This window comes from Hyla sarda, chromosome 13 (assembly GCF_029499605.1).
Source record: "Hyla sarda isolate aHylSar1 chromosome 13, aHylSar1.hap1, whole genome shotgun sequence".
In the NCBI taxonomy this organism is placed as follows: domain Eukaryota; kingdom Metazoa; phylum Chordata; class Amphibia; order Anura; family Hylidae; genus Hyla; species Hyla sarda.
Genome location: NC_079201.1, coordinates 26,176,410 through 26,196,646, shown reverse-complemented (window position 1 = coordinate 26,196,646; position 20,237 = coordinate 26,176,410). Strand labels below are relative to the sequence as shown.

Below are 20,237 nucleotides of genomic sequence, written 5' to 3'. Positions count from 1 at the left end.
CGTTTATCGTATCGGCCCTAAAAAAAACAATATCGGTCGATCCCTAGTAGGAACCTAGGAATCACCAAGTGATGGCATATCCCAGCGATACACTAGCGATACAGTTTGTGAGATGGGAAAATGGGAAAACCCCCTTTAACCCAATGTAAAGAAGATGGGGAAAAACAAGCATCCAATCATCCCTGGTAATTGAGGGTGTGGTGGGGTCAACTAGCAACAGTCAAATGTTACATTTTGCCTATATTATGTATTAGGAGGTCCTCTCCCCTATCAGACAACCATTTTGATGTCATTTTCCCCACCCACCACCCCACTCTATTAAATATTATAATCTTAATTACTTTGTGTGAAACTGCAGCTTAGCCCTAGTCACTTTAAAGGAAAACTGTCACCAAGTTCACCCACACTAAACCCAGTACACTGGGTTATAGTGTGGGTGAACTGGAGTCCATACAGGGTCACTTCCATTTTTATGTTATCTTGTCGCCGAGTTGTTGTCCTCTAAAGTTCCGCTGTTCGCCTTTCACTTGGGCTCTCAAGGCGGGTCCCCCGCTGGCAGCCGTGCTTTGGGTCCGGAGGAAGGGGCCCCCCTTGTTCGCATATTAATTTCCCCCCTGAGTGCGGCGCGTCGGGAGAGCGCTCTGTGTGGTGTAACTGCGCATGCGCCGGTCCCTCACTACACCCAGAAATACCTCTTTCTGAAGTCTCACTACTCCCGACTTATGGGTGAAGCGAGGGACCGACGCATGTGCAGTTACGCTGCACAGAGCGCTCTCCCAACCTGCGCTGCGCTCAGGGAGAAAATTAATATGTGAACTCAACCCAGACAGGGTGCTGTCTCTAGGAAAAAGCAGAAATGTTTTCTTATCGGCTCAAAGATCCAAAGCCCCAGCCATTAGCAGGAGATTCAGATAAGAGGCAGCCCCCCCTCCAAAAAGGCTAAATAAGTAGCGATGCATACCGTGTACTGCCTGCCTGCACTATGTAAATACCTACATACCTACCTGCCTGCACTATGTACCTACGTACCTGCCTACACTATCCACCTACACTATCTCCTGTGGGCCATTACCTAATATCTAACATTGGCTTTACCTACCTATCTACTGGGGGCATCTACCTAATGGGGACAAATTATTTACCCACCACCACTCACCTACTCACTCATACTATGCAATGCATAAAAGGGAGACATTATTTGGGGCAATGAGGGTAGGAAAGTTGGTAAATGTGGAGAGCCTAACATGGTTTTCTGGCATGTTCTGCGGTGATGAGTCATGGTTGGAAGAAGTCTTCATGGTGGTCTGAGCAAGACAGAGAAGAAAAGGAAAGAGAAAAACTCTACAATGATGCTCCCCAAGGAGCTACTAGGTGTAACTGCTCTGTAATCTATCATACAGTCTGCAGTGCCTGTGTAGAGCTGGAGTCACCACTATTTGGTCACTGTATGGGGGATATAAGTCTGTGTACATTTTTTATCCTGTATCAGTATCGTGGTATTATCCAGTCACTATATGGGGTAATGTGTAACCATGGTGTAGAGGCAATTATTTGTCCCCAGTGTAGTGGGGTTATTGGTGATATTGGTTTGTGTAAAATGGTATTATTCAGTATCAGTATGGTGGTAGTATTCAGTCACTATATAGTAGTAATGTGTAGTCATGGTGTAGTGCAATTATTCATCCCTCATATAGTGGTGTTATTGCCGATACTAGTCTGTGTATAGTGGTGGTAACAGTATGATGGTATTAGTCACTGTAGTAGTAATATGTCGTCCAGGTCTTCATGCTGTTGTTTGTTCAATAATGAGATTAAATTGGAGATATGTTGACCATATTAACTAAATATGTGGCTTTCAAATTGGTTGCCTCAGATATTTGACAGTGGTTTTATAGTAAAGGGGGGGGGGGGAGAGATACATATGCATTCAACACTTTTCAGATTTTCATTTGTAAATAATTTTAATATCAATAATGGACTTCCAAATAATGGACTAGATTGTGTTGGTTCATTACATAAAATACCAATTAAATAAATCTGAATCTGTGGTTATACCATGACAAATGTACAAAAGTCTAAGGCACTGTAAATGTTAATTTTATTTAATTTTGTGGTGGACTTCTGTATAGGAAATTAATGCCAAAACAAAGATTAGAAGGGTACTCCATATCCAATGGGTAAATGAGGGCCTATGGGTACTTGTTCACATAATGTGAACAGAGCCGGATATCTGTTGGTAAGGGTTTTCTAATTGGTCCAATAAGAGAGAAGGAATCCAGTTCAGTAATTTCTGTACCCAGTGCTCGTAATATTTAAAGATTCTCTGGTATTGTGCTGAGGGACTGGTGCAAGGGGAATATGGTACTAATCTTCAAAAAGGCCTCTAGGTCTTCCCCAGGTAACTATAGACCGGTAAGCTTAACGTTCATTGTGGGAAAATTGATTGAGGAGCTCATAAGGGTCTACATACAGGAATACATAGGGGTAATGGTATTAAAAGTGATAGCCAGCATGAGTTTACTAAGAATAGAAGCTGTCAAACTAACCTAATTTGCTTTTATGAAGATGTTAGCAGAAGCCTGGACGGAGGGTTGGCTGTGGATATGTGTTTTTGGATTTTGCAAAAGTATTTGACACTGTCCCTCATAGACGTCTGATATGTAAATTAACCCCTTAACGAGCATAAACGTGAATACACATCCATGTGCCCTTAAGCAGGTATGGCGCGGGCTCCCGACTCGAGCCCGTGCCAAACCAGTCGGCACACCGCAGATTCTTGTAGCTGAGGGCCGGTGTTAACAGCCGACATTCGGCGATCACCGCGGGCGGCTATTAAGCCTTTAGATCACTGCTGTCAAAGCTGACAGTGGCGTCTAAAGGTACCTTTAACTGCTCCCTGGCAGGACCAGGCTTTATCAATCGAGCACAGAGTGTACAGAGCAATGTGGTTCTATGGAACCACATTGATCTGTATGAGGAATCTAATGATTCCTCCTAAAAGTCCCCTTAGGGGACAAAATGTGAAAAAAAATGTAATAAATAAAAAAAGAAGGTTAAAAATGATTCGTACTCTGGTCCCCGGTTATTAGTGGTGTACCCCAAGGTTGAGTACTGGGCCCACTTTTATTTATCTTATTTATTAATGATATAGAGGATGGGATTAACAGCTCAGTTTCTATCTTTGCAGACGACACCAATCTTTTTAGCACAGTACAGTCTATGGAAGACATGCATAAGTTACAAGCCAACTTGGACACTCAGTGTCCGGGTATCCACTTGGCAGATGAAGTTCAATGTGGATAAATGTAAAGTTATGCATCTAGGTACTAATAACCTTCATGCAGCATATGTCTTACAGGTGGGGGGAGGGGTTAAACTGGGAGAGTCAAAGTAGAGAAAGATCTGGATCTGGGTGTAATTGTTGATCATAGACTACAGAATAGCATGCAATGTCAAACAGCTGCTTCTAAGGCCAGCAGGATATTGCCATGTATCAATAGAAGCATGGACTGGCATGACACGCAAAACAGGGTTACATACATTCCTAGAACTAAATTACATTAATGCTTACGCAGAAATATATAATCCCTTTCCCTTCATTCACCCATACCTCTTCTTTTCACCCCCTTAGTTGAACTCGATGGACATATGTCTTTTTTGTTCTTAAGGATTTTCTAATTGGTCCAATAAGAGAGAAGGAATCCATGGTGAATCTGGTCAACTGATTCGTAGTTCTCCAGATATGCACCCAGAAGCTGCAGACTGTCTCATGGTCCACATGTGCTAGACCAGGAGCTGTGAGGTAAAATTTAAAGTGTACCTGTCATTAGCAAAAACTTTTTATATAATGTAGAAAATAACATTATATGTATTTTTGTAATATACATTGGTTAAAAAATGCTGTCCCTGCAGCTATTGCCTGTGTGTCTCTGTGAGGTGACCAAATACAAGAAGTGTGGGTGGACAAGCAGGGCTCTGCGCACTGACCCCTGCTTGTCCCACCCACACTTCCTGTATTTGGTCTCTTCACAGAGATACACAGGCAATAGCACCATGTACAGCATATTTTAACCAATGTATCTTACTAATATACTTATAATAGTATTATCTACATTATCTAAAAGTTTTTGCTAAAGACAGGTACACTTTAAATGTGGGTACTAGTTCCCAATTTCTTTGTCTTGTTCACACATGCACTGTTGCTTCATTCTGAGTTTGTAGGACTAACAGACAAATTTCAGTTCAGCACGTTGCCTTTTTCATCAGTCCCAGAGAACTGAATGGAGCGGAAGGGCACATGTGTGACCATGGCTCCATTTAAGTTCCTCTTCTCTGTAAATGAGCAGTGAAGGAAGGAAAAGGGCTTGGGATCTTCCTATTTGTGATAAACTATTTATCATATGCCCACTGTGGGACCACCACTTTGACAAACTCCTTTCCTTTTAACATAACTTTTTAGAGATCTTTTCTCAAGTTGTCCTAATACATATATTTTGCAATATATTACAAAAACATGAATCTCAAAACCTCTAGAAGGTAATGAGTAATGAGAAACTTGGCAGCACAGGCTTCAAGAATCTATTCTTAGCTGAGGAGATATACATATTAGTGATTTTATTCATCATTCTTTAGGGATGACAAAGTATTGCAAGTTGGGGTTTTCCACCAAATGCCTGTCACTCATACATCTGAATACCTGTCTAAACAGGAGGCTTGCCCTGACAGCAGTGAATGGAGTAAACACTTGCAGTCTGTACGGTTCTATGGAATGCCCAAATCCCCAGTGCATCTGATCACTGACACAAAAGAGCCTTACACCAACACATACACACAAATTGATCTGCATGATATAACATCAATATTCAGATAGCAGCCAAATGGGATTATTTTATGTCCAGAGAGCTTTTGCTGCCTCTTTTCACAACTAACTACTACCAGCATGGCAGTACCAAGAGGGTAAAGCAGATCTTTAGTTTTCCTAGCTCAGTTGTCAATCCCCCCGCAACAGCGAGCATGCATGTTTTTTGAATGAGGAGAAAGACACCGCCAGACACCTCTGCTAGCGGCTAACTTCCCCAAGAACGATGGACTGGACAGTTGAAATCCAACATGCGCAACAGTTCTTACCCAATATAAAAATCAGGTGGAAAGCTGGTAGGCCCCCATACATATTAGCTGGTTGGCTGATCCCAACAAAATTTGCAGGTTTGGTCAAATATAGTCCCACCATATCCCGACATGACGGCCAGAAATCTTACAGGGATATTCCAGCATACAAACATTTTTATAATGCTGGGACTGTGGAAAAGAAAAAAACAAAAAAAAAACAACTGTTTTTCCACTGCATCTTTTGATCCGGTTCCCTGTCACTTATCTCTTCAGCCTGGTTCCCTGGTTCCAAGACAAATGCTTGGAGCAGGACCTGCCCACTCATCCATTTACTTGGTTGCAGCGGCCATTGACTGGATGAGTGGGCCGGTACCACAAGAAACGATAGTCTTGGCAGCAGGATAACACTTTGTGAACATCTTATTGCCAACAAGCCTCTCTAACAATTAGGATTTTTCAAAAACGGAGAACTATTTTAAAGGTCATATAAATTATCAATAGATTATAATAATAAGGGCCTGAGGTACCAGTCAATAGTTTTAGGCATCAGGAGGGAACAAGCAGCAAGACTCACAAGTTCTCTATACACTTTGGCTTATTTTTTGTGTTTTTTTATTTTACCATGTCAACGTCTTGCCTTTACAGACCACAGGGTGTACTGGAATTCAAGATATATATGAAGCATGACCTACAGATGTTCCATTTTTTAACTCTATTTAAATATTTACAGCTTAAATAAGAAGTCCCATCATCCAAGTGCATAGAATTACTGTTGTGCAAGACCATATCACCTACCAAGTAGTTGGAGATAGCATTAAATTTCCTCCCGACACATTGGTAGACACCCCTTTGAATCTAAGGCATGACCTCTTGTCCTAGGAGTTCTCACAGCTGACATATATCATATCCTCTTCTGCATTTTATTGGCATAGTCAGAGCATGGCTCACACAAGTTTACTGCACGGTGGTTGGGGTCAGTGTCTACAGTCTGGGTACCCACTGACTCACCTGTTTTGTTATTCTTCTATGTTGTTGCTTAGGGAAAAGGATGGTTGTAAACTCTGAGTATCTTAGTAACAGTGTTTATAGACTACTGTATCCTCCCTAGCTCCCAGCGCACTCTTTCAGAGGTGCAGCAGCACACTTACATCTCGTAGGTCTCATGCTACCACAGGACTAAAGTATGAAGAACTTGAGAAGTAATATTTTAATCCTTGTGTTCTAAATAGTTTTCAAAGCTTAGCAATAAACAGTGGTGTCAAGAAGGAAAAGTATTTCATAAAAAAAAAAATCTGCCAGGGCAAGGAGGTCTGTCAGATAAAAATGAGGTGAACCCAGAACCGTTACATTATTGTAGATTTTATCATAGAGTATTGGATGGGAGAAGGTATAGACTGTGAATAATCTGTACAAATATGGGAGACAATGTGCTACCAAGAAAAGAGTCTGCATGACCGCATTGCATGGGTTCATTGGTCGGGAAGATCAAGAACGGCATGAAATTGAATGTTCTTGCACCCATGATCTTAACAGTTAAAACAACTATATGTATAAAGTTTTCTTCTGGTTCAGTAAAGCTGCATGTTAGAACAGGATACTCAGAAAGGAACTGGCTCCGAGAAATGGAGGTGGAGACAGGGAGCATTCCTCCAGGTAAACGTGTTACACTGCTCTGTGCTTGAAGTGGTTGCAGAATCGGAACATTTCACTGTGTACCCACATAAGCTCTGACAAACAAAGCTTTTCCCCAACCGCAAACATCATTCTAGTTACTTTGAGGAAAGAAGTAACCAGGCATGAGAGGCAGAAAGAAGTTCACAACAAAAAAGAAGAGGCATCGTAACAAAAGTATTCATACAAGTGTCCACATTTAGCTAAAAAATCTGTGAACTGTAAACAAATACTTTCACCAGTTATTGAGAACATATTTTACAAAGGTAAGTTTTAATGAAAGTAAAGTAGATGGATGGATCTGTGGAGCGAGGGGGACAGTAAAGTTGTGCTTGAAACTAATCTTTCAGCCGTTCAAGAACTGTGCCTCCCCTATGTTACTGTTGTTCTCATCTGATTTGTTGCCCAAAAATTGCAGTTGCCTGGAGTTCTGCAAGCAAGTGTACATTTAGGCCTCATTTCCTCTGGCATGTATAGAACCTGCAGGTCTGCCAACTGCTCTGGACAGTGTCCCCCTACACATCATCCATAGCCTGTTTGGGCACCTGTCAATATTGTCTTTTCTTGCATATATTCAAAACAGAGCAAAAATAAGATTTGAAATCAACCTTTAGCTAACCTGTATTTTACCCCTGATCTTATCCTTGTCTCAGATTTTCTACTTTATCCTGCTACTTCTGATTTGTCACCTATTATTTGACCTTTTGACTTTGACTTATGTCTTTTGGTTCCATCTTCTACTCCTCCTAGGATTTGACACATCCTAACTTCTCTTTGATCTCTATTCTTCACCAGTCAGGACAAGACTTCACCACCAATTGGTGACTAATCTAAAGACAGCAACCTGGGAATCTGATTGGGAAAGACCATAAGTCCTTGTAGAATTTTAGGGTCAACAATGGAGAGATTCTGCAATCTATATCTACATTTAGCAAGGACCAAAGCACTTGCAGTGGACAGATTGTTCTACCTTGGTGAGCACCATGGGGAATCTAACATCAAAGTAAAAGGAGTATTAATCATTTTAATGATTATTTCCTTTCAGATGAGAAATCTCTCTTCATGAAATATCCAATTTACCTAATCTTTGACAATGTCATATCTGGTGTTTACTCAACATGTATATTCAGAACAACGATGCATGTAGTAGAATGACAATTAGAATATATCACAGGCAGGTCACAAGAATGTTTAATCTACAAGTTGTCAAAAGGGTACCATTAGGGGGGGGGGGGGGACACATAAAAATGCAGCAGAACCATATAGTATTGTTTACCTATGTGACCCAGTGCTGAAACCACAAAAAAAAAAATATTTGTTTTGAGGAGATATCAATTTGTTTTCTAAAAATCAGGACATGAAATGACTTCAGAACATACTGGAACCCTACCACAAAAAAGTGAATGAACTACTGCTGACCTTGTTTTGGGGTCTACATACTGTACTTCCTGGTTGTACTCAGCACTACAATTCCCAAAAAGCATTGCTTTCCCACAGCTCTTCATTACAGTTCTCCCACTGCACTCTTACCAGTTCCCCACCCAGAGCTGTCGCAGAACATCTAATTTCACAGCAGACTTTTGCACACTGACAAGATCAGAGACAAGATCCAACAAAGCCTACAGAGAAGGCTGAAGATAATGTGTCTCCGGAGAGAGGGAGGAGCCAGGGAGTTGGTAAGACAACACCACACTTGAGAAGACTACACAACTTCCTTCCAGGGGTGGAACACACAAAAGCACACTGATTCCAGCACAATTTGTGATCACATTATATTAGTAAGTTATATGTCTTGGATTCTTATTTTAATAAAGTATTCTGATCCGGAAATATCCCTAAATATTTAACTCTTTAGAGTGGCATGCAGTTAAGTCCCTAAACTTGGTGGCATGTTTCCCAATAACACTGGAATGGCAAATGTGATAAATAACTGCAGCTTCTCAGGATCGGTCCTAAGTGTATTCAATGAGGATTCCCAGTCTAGCACGCCATCTCTTTAGCCCCTTAAGGACTGAGCCCTTTTTCACCTTTTTTGCAATTCTGGCCACTGTTACTTTATGCACTAATAACTCTGGGATGCTTTTACCGATCGTTCTGATTCCGAGACTGTTTTTTCGTGACATATTCTACTATAACACAGTAGTATATTTTCATCGTTACTTGCATCCTTTCTTGGTGAAAAAGCCCCAAATTTCATGAAAATTTAGAAAATTTAGCATTTTTCTAACTTTGAAACTCTCAGCTTGTAAGGAAAATGGATGTAGCAAATAAATTATATATTGATTAACATATACAATATGTCTACTTTATAATTGCATCATGAACTTGACATGTTTTTACCTTTGGAAGACATCAGAGGGCTTCAAAGTTCAGCAGCAATTTTCCACAAAATTTTAAAAATCGGAATTTTTCAGGGACCAGTTCAGTTTTGAAGTGGATTTGAGGGGTCTTCTTATTAGATATACCCGATAAATGACCCCATTATAAAAACTGCACCCCCCAAAGTATTCAAAATGACATTCAGAAAGTGTGTTTACCCTTTAGGTGTTTCACAGGAGTAGCAGCAAGGTAAAGTAGAGAATTCTAAATCTTAATTTTTTACACACGCATGTTCTTGTAGACCCAGTTTTTTAAATTTTACAAGGGGTAAAAGGAGAAAAAGCCCCCAAAAATTTGTAACCCAATTTCTCTCAAGTAAGGAAATACCTCATATGTGGATGTCAATGCTCTTTGGGTGCACTACAAGGCTCAGAAGGGAAGGAGCGACAATGGGATTTTGGAGAGTGAGTTTTTCTGAAATGGTTTTTGGGGGGTATGTCACATTTAGGAATCCTCAATGGTGCCAGAACAGCAGAAAACCCCACATGGCATACTATTTTGGAAACTACACCCCCCAAGGAACATAACAAGGGGTCAGCTGAGCCTTGACACCCCACAGGTGTTTGACAACTTTTCGTTAAAGTCGGATGTGTAAATGAATAAAAATTTTTTCCCACTAAAATGCTGGTTTTCCCCCAAATGTTACATTTTTACATGGGGTTATAGGAGAAAATGCCCCCCAAAATTTGTAACCCAATGCCCCCCAAAATTTGTAACCCAATCTCAGAAGAGGAGAGCCATTGGGCTTTTGGTGAGAGAATTGGGTTGGAATAGAAGTGGGAGGCCATGTGTGTTTACAAAGCTCCCCGTGGTGCCAGAACAGTGGAACCCCCCACATGTGACCCCATTTTGGAAACTACATCCCTCACAGAATTTAATAAGGGGTGAAGTGAACATTTACACCCCACTGGCGTTTGACAGATCTTTGGAACAGTGGACTGTGCAAATGAAAAATAAAATTTTTCAGTTTCACAGACCACTGCTCCAAAAATCTGGCAGACACCTGTGGGGTAAATGCTCACTGTACCCCTTATTACATTCCGTGAGGGGTTTAGTTTCCAAAATGGGGTCACATGTGGTGGGGGGGGGGGGTCCACTGTTCTGGCACTATGGCCTTCTATTTCAGACACCTTCTCTTGCCAAAAGCCCAATGTCGCTCCTTCTCTTCTGAGCATTGTAGTTCGCCCGCAGAGCACTTTACATCCACATATGGGGTATGTTCTTACTCAGAAGAAATGGGGTTACAAATTTTGGGGGGCTTTTTTCCTATTTTCACATCCAACTTTAACGAAAATTTGTCAAACACCTGTGGGGTGTTAAGGCTCACTATACCCCTTGTTATATTCCGTGAGGGGTGTAGTTTTCAAAATGGGGTCACATGTGGGTATTTATTTTTTTGTGTTTATGAAAGAACCGCTGTAAAATCAGCCACCCCTGTGCAAATCACCAATTTAGACCTCAAATGTACATGGCGCTCTCACTTCTGAGCCATGTTGTGTGCCCACAGAGCACTTTACGCCCACATATGGGGTATTTCTGTACCCAAACAGGGGGTCTCCAGCTGTTGCAAAACTCCCAGCATGCCTTGACAGTCAGTGGCTGTCCGGCAATACTGTGAGTTGTTGTTTTTCAACAGCTGGAGGCTTCGTTTTGGAAACCGTGCCGTACAAGACTTTTTTTTAATTTTTTTTATTTGGGGGGGGGAGGGGACTGTGTAGGGGTATGTAGTGTTTTACTTTCTATTTTGTGTAGTGTAGTGTAGCGTAGTGTTTTTAGGGTACATTCACACGGACGGAGGTTTACAGTGAGTTTCAAACTTGCAGCAGAACTCGTAAACCCGCCCGTCTAAATGTACGTTTCTAAACCCCAACCTGTGAGATAACTCTGCACCCCTGGTGACTGCCGATGCATACACTATATGTATTACCATTCTCTTATATTCACAGGGAGGGGTTAGGGGTGATTTCAACTCACGCTATGTCAGTGATGTGGGGGAAAGGGGAACCAAAATGTACCTTTGCCTGTGTAGACAAAAATCCTTGCATAGGCCTTGTGTGAACCATGAATAACTGATACAGTAGATTTGAATATCACATCCACCCAAACCCTGTTGACCCCATAATCTTTCTAAATTTGTCTGGAGCCATAATGTCCCTGCAGCTTCAAGAAGAGATAGTTGTCTTCTAAAAATCAGGGCATAAAATTAATTTAGAACATACTGGAGCCCAACCAAAGAAGGAGTGACTAAACTATTGCTGAACCCGACAGGGTTATCACACTTACTAAAGACGATGTGCCCAGGGGACCCCTGAAGCATGGAATACAGAGAATCAGATAAATATAATTATGCTGAATAAAACCATGGTGTTTAGATAAGCTACTGAGAGGAGTCTGAACGGGCCGAGGCCTGAAGGGAAAGACCAGGGCAAAGACACTGTGAGGAAAGCCAAGAAACAAGTGAAACGTGACAATGAGCCGGCGGTGAAGGATGAGGGCAGATTGTTTACATTATTTAATCATTCCTACATTATGCACTTCTGCCCGGGCTCTACCTAGATCCTGCATTCCCCACAGTGTCGTCAGCAAGGTGCTCCAGGCATTCCTGTTAACTCCTTGGATCTCCAGGGCTTCGACAAGTGCAACAATCTGAAATATTACTACAACAAGATGCCACCTATCCAAAAAATTGCCCAATGGTGCCAACAATGAGGCCCATCGATGAACGCCTGCGCTGGACGACAAGGCCCGACAGCCACCAACATCTTGCTTTGCGCTATATTTTATTGGTATGTTTTAGGAATCTGCTTAATTTTTTTCATTTTTCTTCAGAATCTATTTAAATCTTCAAACAACAAATTACAAAGTTGTGAGTGTTTTCATTATATAGGGAATTTCCTTTGATAACCTTTATTCAGAAAAGGCTATTTCACACAGCATTTCTCCTAAACAAAACGCTGTGGCCACAAGACTTAACTTTGGTGTGCAACATTTTTACAGTAAAATTTATGACTCCTCTACGTCAACAAATTTGGAAAGTGATTATAAAAGTTGGTATGGTGTCCAAAGGAGAAACAAGACAATCTCATGTCTACAATGGTCACAAAACACCATCATCATCACATTATGCATATAGGTTTTTTTTCACCTCTTCGCAAACCTCTTATTGTTACTGTATATACAGGCAAACCATTCCTCAAATTTCCTCTGAACCTTACAGCCCTTCAGGTCCTCAGCATGTCATCTTGTATTTGTTATCTTTCTCAAAGATATGTTCCTATTCTCACCTTCCTTAAATCTCCAAATGATATAAATGAGTCTTATAAGCCAAGGCTACCGTTCGTTCACCATGATCGCTCTGAGACCCATCTACTAATCTGATTAATACAACATAAATATGTACTGAGATGCTCATCACTGTTACTTCCTGGGTATTACTATCAAAATCTTTTCATCAGGACTCTAAATCCGTTCTATATGGTCTTGCTCACATATCGCACTTTTCTGCAGTGTCACAAAAAAGCTGCTTTGTTTCTGCAGCAAACATACATGTACCTCTGTGCCATATATTTACTTGTGTGCTAGTCACCTTACTGGCTCAGAACAACTGGCGGACAACTTCTAGTTTAACATGAATCCCACTTTATTACAGCATTATAGCAATATATCTATGAATTCCTCATTACACATACATCTACACATATGCAGCTTTTGCACAAGGGTTAAGGAGTAGCTATCAGCAGGTGTTTTCAGGGAGGTTACGTTCACTTCTTACCATGTTTATACAATGAGCTCATAAAATTCCCACGTACCTGCAGATCATGTTTGGTTGGAAATAGAACCTTTCCATTCCTGTAAAGACAGAAAAAAAAAAAAAACTGTGAGATACAAAACAACAGAAATGATATTGTGCCACATGAAATAATAAAATGTGATGTTACTGAAGGGTAAAAAGGAGCAGAAGGCTCAAAGTAGACTGATCAGGAGTGCTGCTCAATCCTTCGCTCTGGGTGATGCATTTGGTATACTCTACATTACATCTGCTACCTATGTTAACCCATTCATCACACATTTTCCCTTCAATTAACTCTATCTCCTTTGTGAAAACACATTAAAGGGGTACTCTGGGGAAGTATATATATATACACAGTGGTCCCTCAACATACGATGGTAATCCGTTCCAAACGGACCATCGTTTGTGGAAACCATCGCATGTTGAGGGATCTGTGCAATGTAAAGTATAGGACAGTGGTCTACAACCTGCGGACCTCCAGATGTTGCATTGGATGATGGGACGGCGTGCGCAGCGACGTGATGACGACGATGGAGAGCGCCGACGATGGAGGGAATCCCAAAGAGGACGCGCCGGAGCCCCAAGGACAGGTAAGTGATCCTCAGCGGACCACACGGGGCACCGTAAACGGCTAACCGGTGGCAGCTGAAGCAGTCAGCACTGCCGGATAGCCGTTTATGCGATGGCCCCGACATACAAAAGCATCGTATGATGATGCTGCCTTCAGCATAGGATGGCCTCTGAGAGGCCATTGCATGTTTAAATTATCGTATGTCGGGGCCAACGTAGGTTGGGGGGTCACTGTGTGTGTATATATATATATATATATATATATATATATACACACACACACACAGTCACGGCCGTAAATGTTGGCACCCCTGAAATTATTTTAGAAAATGAAGTATTTCTCACAGAAAAGGATTGCAGTAACACATTTTGCTATACACATGTTTATTCCCTTTGTGTGTATTGGATCTAAACCAAAAAACATCTTTAATAGCTGCATCTTTGATAGCTGAAAAATGTAAAAAGGTCTGATGAATTTTGTGCAACAGTTTTAATACACTAATACATGGTAGCAAACACAGTATCTGGAATAGGGCCCAACAAGAAAGGGGACTAAAACTGTCTGGTGTAAAAAAAATGGAACCCCATTCTAAGATTTGCTATTGAACCTTATAGTTGTTTGTTTTGTCCATGGGGCAAGTAACAGGTGTGGGCAATATAAAAATATTGCTATACACATGTTTATTCCCTTTGTGTGTATTGGATCTAAAATGTATTCCCTTTGTGTGTATTGGATCTAAAATGTAAAAAAATGGAACCCCATTCTAAGATTTGCTATTGAACCTTATAGTTGTTTGTTTTGTCAATGGAGCAAGTAACAGGTGTGGGCAATATAAAAATCACACCTGAAAGCAGATAAAAAGGAGAGAAGTTCACTTAGTTTTTTGCATTTTGTCTGTGTGTGCTACACTAAGCATGGACAACAGAAAGAGGAGAAGAGAACTGTCTGAGAACCAAAATTGTGGAAAAATATCAACAATCTCAAGGTTACATGTCCATCTCCAGAGATCTAGATTTGCCTTTGTCCACAGTGCGCAACATTATCAAGAAGTTTGCAACCCATGGCACTGTAGCTAATCTCCCTGGTCCCGGGGAAACTGCTCTATATAGCCAATGAATAAAATTTAATTTAGACAATTAAATAGGTTGGTGGAAAGGGGAAAGATTGGATATGGGTTTAGTTCCCTGGAGGAGCCCTTTAATAAGGAAAGAATAAAGTCTATATATATGACAGGAGGTGCCCAGTAAAATATCAGATTTCTATCCTAGTTGGCAAATTTCTGTCTCTTTTTTTTATCAATTACTACAGATAAAGCAAAATGTCTAACTAGCTAAGTGCAGCTTTGGTCCTCTCATATATCCTGTGCAGCTGGATACTATGTACAGTCCACAAATTTTGGATCTACCTGCTGGATCATGGGAGCACCCAGCTGGTTTTAGTCCTCCTAAATGCCCCTTCTTAAAGTGCCTCTTTCTTGTGATACTGGCACTTTTAGCTGGGTTCAGACAAGCCTTTTTACATCCATATTTGACTAAGTCCTGGCCTGATTAAAGGTTTAATAACCTGCTCTGTGGTATGCACTTGCCATGACGCATTGATTCCTGCAGAAAAAACCCCAACTATAGTCCCTGGTACTGGTGCTCTTGTGTGAACACCACCTTAGAGCCCCCAACAGTCCCTGCAGGTGTTTTATTGACATGTGACCTCTGCAGCCAATCAATGGCTGCAATGGTCACCTATGTTGGCTTGTCTGTCCTTGAGGCACAAAAGACCCGTGGGGGAGTTAGGGACAATCTGGAATGGATTTGCCATATGGATTCCTTAGTAGACTTTTATTGCTGTAGAAAGTTTCTACATTAAGGAACCTTATTGTTGGCCATACACTTTAGATAGTTGTTGTCTTAATGTTTGTAAAGTGTAAGTAAAAAAACTTCCAAGTCCAGAGCCTGCTGCTAAAGTAAGTGGTCTATGGAATTGCCAATGGTCCCACAGACTTGCATTAGACTTTCATTAATAGAGAGTAGCCTGCTATATTCTGCTTCTGGAACTACATAGTACTTACACTTTGACAGCAATCTCTTCCAATCTCCCTATGCAGATGTATGTATTCTTAAAGGGGTATTCCAGGCAAAACCTTTTTTTATATATATATATATATATATATATATATATATATATATATATCAACTGGCTCCGGAAAGTTAAACAGATTTGTAAATTACTTCTATTAAAAAATCTTAATCCTTCCAATAGTTATTAGCTTCTGAGGTTTTCTGTCTAACTGCTCAATGATGATGTCACGCCCCGGGACCTGAGTCATCAGAGAGCAGTTAGACAGAAAACAACAACTCAACTTCAGAAGCTAATAACTATTGGAAGCATTAAGATTTTTTAATAGAAGTAATTTACAAATCTGTTTAAAGGAGTAGTCCAGTAGTGAACAAGTGGTGAACAACTTATCCCCTATCCTAAGAATAGGGGATAAGTTGCAGATCGCGGGGGGTCCGACCGCTGGGGCCCCCCGTGATCTCCTGTACGGGGCCCCGGCAGCCCGCGCAAAGGGGGCGCGTCGACCCCCGCACGAAGCGGCGGCCGACACGCACCCTCAATACAACTCTATGGCAGAGCCGGAGCGCTGCCTTCAGCAATCTCCGGCTCTGCCATAGCGATGTATTGAGGGGGCGTGTCAGCCGCCGCTTCGTGCGGGGGTCAACACCCGACATCTGGCCGGAGAGCCTGGCCCCCGTACAGAGAGATCGCAGGGGGCCCCAGCGGTCGGACCCCCTGTGATCTCAAACTTATCCCCTATCCTTAGGATAGGGGATAAGTTTTTCACCACTGGACTACCCCTTTAACTTTCCGGAGCCAGTTGATATATAAAAAAAAGTTTTGGCCTGGAATACCCATTTAATAGGGACAGGGGACAAAGCCACTTACAGACTCCTCTGGCTATAACTTATCTCTTCAATAATGATTTATGCATGCGAAATCCAACATGCAAAACTCTCCTCTCTCAAAATCTTTGTATAGATATTAAAGCAAACTTTACAATGGGTTTAACAGATCCATTATCAAATACCCCATTTGAGAATTGTAAGATAATTGAGGGGAGTCTGGACCACCATGAAAAAGTCAAAACCAAGAGACTTTAATAGGACACGGAATGCTGCTAGATTATACAGACACACGCAGATTTTAGGACACCATGTAGGAGCTGCAGTGGAACTGAACATCTTTGATAGCTGCAAAATGTAAAAAGGTATGATGAATTTTGTGCAACAGTTTTAATACACTAATACATGGTAGCAAACACAGTATCTGGAATAGGGCCCAACAACAAAGGGGAATAAAACTGTAAATGCAAAAGTTAATGGTGTAAAAAAATGGAACCCCATTCTAAGATTTGCTATTGAACCTTATAGTTGTTTGTTTTGTCCATGCTTGGTCTGTGATATCATCTTGGGCTTTATCCCCATCCCAAAAATTGTACCCTCATTTTTGTAATGGATATAGCATAATTCATATGCTTTTCTTTACTCAATAACCTCTTCCCAGGCCCACTGCTCCTCTCCCTATCTCCCAAGTCACGATTCACAGGTGACGTCTTCTCTGATTGTAGTTTATGTTTTCATTTCTTCAGTATCTGGCCTAGTCCACCATTAAGATTTCTCCCGGCCAAGACTTATCTTTACAGAACCAGCCAAGCAAAAACTTTAGGCTCCTTTCTCCAGTACAATACCCACCACTTTACAAACTCCCCATGTGTATTGCTCAACACATTAATAGTGCCTGCTCTGCATCCCCATATAGTAGTTAGGCCCCCTCTGAGCCCCCATATATAGATGTAGGCCCCCATACTTGCCCATATGTAGTTTAAGGCCACCAAAATGCCCCCATATAAAGTTGTAGCCCCTCCCCCCATACTGCCCCGCTTCCATGCTCCACTGCTCTTCCAGTCTGGGGACCTAATACTATGACTTATAGTAGCAGGTCCACAGTCTGCTGGAGCACAGTGGAGCACACAAGCTGATTGTAGTTACTGGCCTCAACAGCCTGGTACTAATGCTTCTCTTCTGATGTCCTCCTGCTTTGCTCCTTGGTGCAGTGACGTCAGCCTACCAAGATCCGTGGATAATTTCTTTTAAAGTGGTGCTGGCCACTTTAGAAGCAGTGAACAGTACCTGCAGATGGCATTTCTGATTTCTTTTCAAGTACCCCCTGAAGAACTGCTAAGTACCCCAGGTTGGGAACAACTGCACTACCATAACATCACTGTGTGTATAATTGCTGTACTGCGATGTCGCTGTGCACATTATTTCACCACTGTGACATTGATTGTGTGTATAATCCCAGTACTGTGATGTCATTGTGCACCTTATTTGACTGTGCATTGTGGAGTGGGGCCCACTCCAAGTTCTGCTATGGGGCCCCAGGGTTACACATTACACCCCTGGACATGGTAGAAATACTAAGTGCTTGCCACTGGCAATAGTTTCCAAAATTTTACGTTGAATCTCTTCCTGTTCCGTATATGGTCAACGCCCACAAAACCACAGCTTTTTGGAGAGAGAATTATCAAAACCAGTGCAGAGGAACATTGGGCAGTTGCCAACAACAACCAATCAGATCTATTCTTTTATTTTTCAGGGACCTTTTAAAAATAAAAAATAAACAATCTGATTGGTTGCTATGGGCAACTGTTGACTTTTCTCTGCACATGTTTTAATAAATCTTTAGCAGCATCCATAAAACCCCCCTAAACTCTTGTTTTTCTCACAGTGGCCCTGTAATACACAGTCAGGCAAATATTGAAACACGTAGATTTTGCATTTCAAAGTCCCCCGGCTTTCATGCTTCCCCTTCACACATTAACATTTCAGTGAGAAAGGGCTGGAGTGGAGGATGCTGGTAATGGAGGGAAGATATGACATCACATTCCAGCCTTCTGATTGGATGCCAGATGCTGGGGATTGAGAATTATTTCTGCTAAAATGAGTCCTCTGCAACTTTTTTCCAGCTCGTTGGGGGTAACATGGTCACCATGGCGACTAATTCATAGGCCAGCAAGCCGCAGACATGGGAAAATGGATAGTGTTGGGGGCAGTGGAGTAAACACTGCAAATATTTAATTTAACCCTTGGTTAGGACTTGGAACAAAACATAAAATTCAGCTACAAAACTTTTTTTTTTTTTGCAACAGTTTTTAACTTTTATGTACAGTTCAAGCTAAATGACTGAGCTGCCCTGCGTCTAGTAAGTAACACATGGCGGCACTTATTTACATAGCCTCTTTGGTGTTGCCTAATTGGGCTTAGCAATTATAGAAAAGGATAATCCAGCACAAACCATACATTCGATTGGTGGTGTATAGAGGAGGGGGGGGGGGGGGGTATGGGGAGAGATGCACCATGCTGACGGGATAAGACCAAGAAACTCTCACAGAATCATAGAGCAACTAACTGGCCATACATCACCTGTCTAATCCATCTGTAGAATGCTACAGGTTGTCCATTTCTAAATTTAAAGTAAACTCATCCTACTGTTCATAGTCCTAATTAACCTGTTTAGGAGCAGAATGGGTTAACCTAGGTTTGAAGCAGATGAAGGTCCCCGAGTCTGGTGTGTCTCGGGCCTCTTGAATTCTAAAGCATCCTATTGTTGCATAATCCGACAGTAATTAATTTTCTCCCGAATTAATTACAAGATTCCCAAGGAATGCAGAAATGAGGGGGGGGGGGGGGGGGGGGGGGACGGTGGGATACATTTCAGTTGCGCTCATTTCACACCAGTGCATACATAGTGTTATGATGAACATAGTCGGCCTTGCATTCTATAGAACGTCTCCCCGCAAGCATTAATTGTAGTCGCAAAAAAGGATGAAACGTTTTTACAAAGTGATTTCATTTGATGGATACGGTCATTAATGGGATTCTGGAGGTAATCGCATTGTGCTGGGGAGCCATTGTTTTCAGTCTATCTGTAGAATGACTAATCAGAAACCTGAAGCAGGGCGACTGCAGGGGAAAAAAATGAATATTCATCCTTCTACTCAAAACTTCATCTAAAAAAAAAACTCCCACCAGGGGTCAATGTTTTAAAATCTCAGGATTAGGGATTATAAGTGTAATTCCTGCACTATTTTTTAACTTACAGGGTGTACTCTAACGCTGGGTTCACATTAATATGAAATGCATTTTGTGCTTCTATATTATGACTGCAAGTCCTGGCACCACCATGAGTTTGATGACCCGAACTGACAGCTGTTCAATCAGGTTTAAAGGGGTACTCCGGCGCTTAGACATCTTATCCCCTATCCAAAGGATAGGGGATAAAATGGCTGATTGCAGGGGTCCCGCCGCTGGGGACTCCTGTGATCTTGCACGTCGCACCCCGTTAAAATCAGTTCCCAGAACGTGTTCGCTCAATGCAAGTCTATTGGAGGGGCGTGACAGCTGTCACACCCCCTCCTATAGGCTTGCATTGAGGGGGCGGAGCATGATGTCACACGGGGGCGGGGCCGTGATGTCACAATGCTCCGGCCCAGTGATCAGACCCGGAGCGAACACGCTCCAGGGACTGATTTTAACGGGGTGCGGCGTGCAAGATCACGGGGGTCCCCATCGGCGAGACCCCTGCGATCAGGCATCTTATCCCCTATCCTTTGGAGTACCCCTTTAAACGCCGGAGTACCCCTTTAAACGCACAGGGATGGTTGCA

General features: G+C 41.9%; 1 protein-coding gene across 33 annotated transcripts in view; it reads right to left on the bottom strand.

The window, feature by feature from the left end:
* Positions 1 to 20,237, bottom strand: part of LOC130297737 (general transcription factor II-I repeat domain-containing protein 2-like) — a 1,987,867-nt gene that overhangs the window by 290,517 nt on the left and 1,677,113 nt on the right. For all 33 annotated transcript variants that reach the window (XM_056550554.1, XM_056550557.1, XM_056550548.1 and 30 more), the window contains one exon: positions 12,969 to 13,008. The gene's annotated coding sequence lies outside the window, so the exon portion shown is untranslated. The remainder of the gene's footprint in view (positions 1 to 12,968; positions 13,009 to 20,237) is intronic.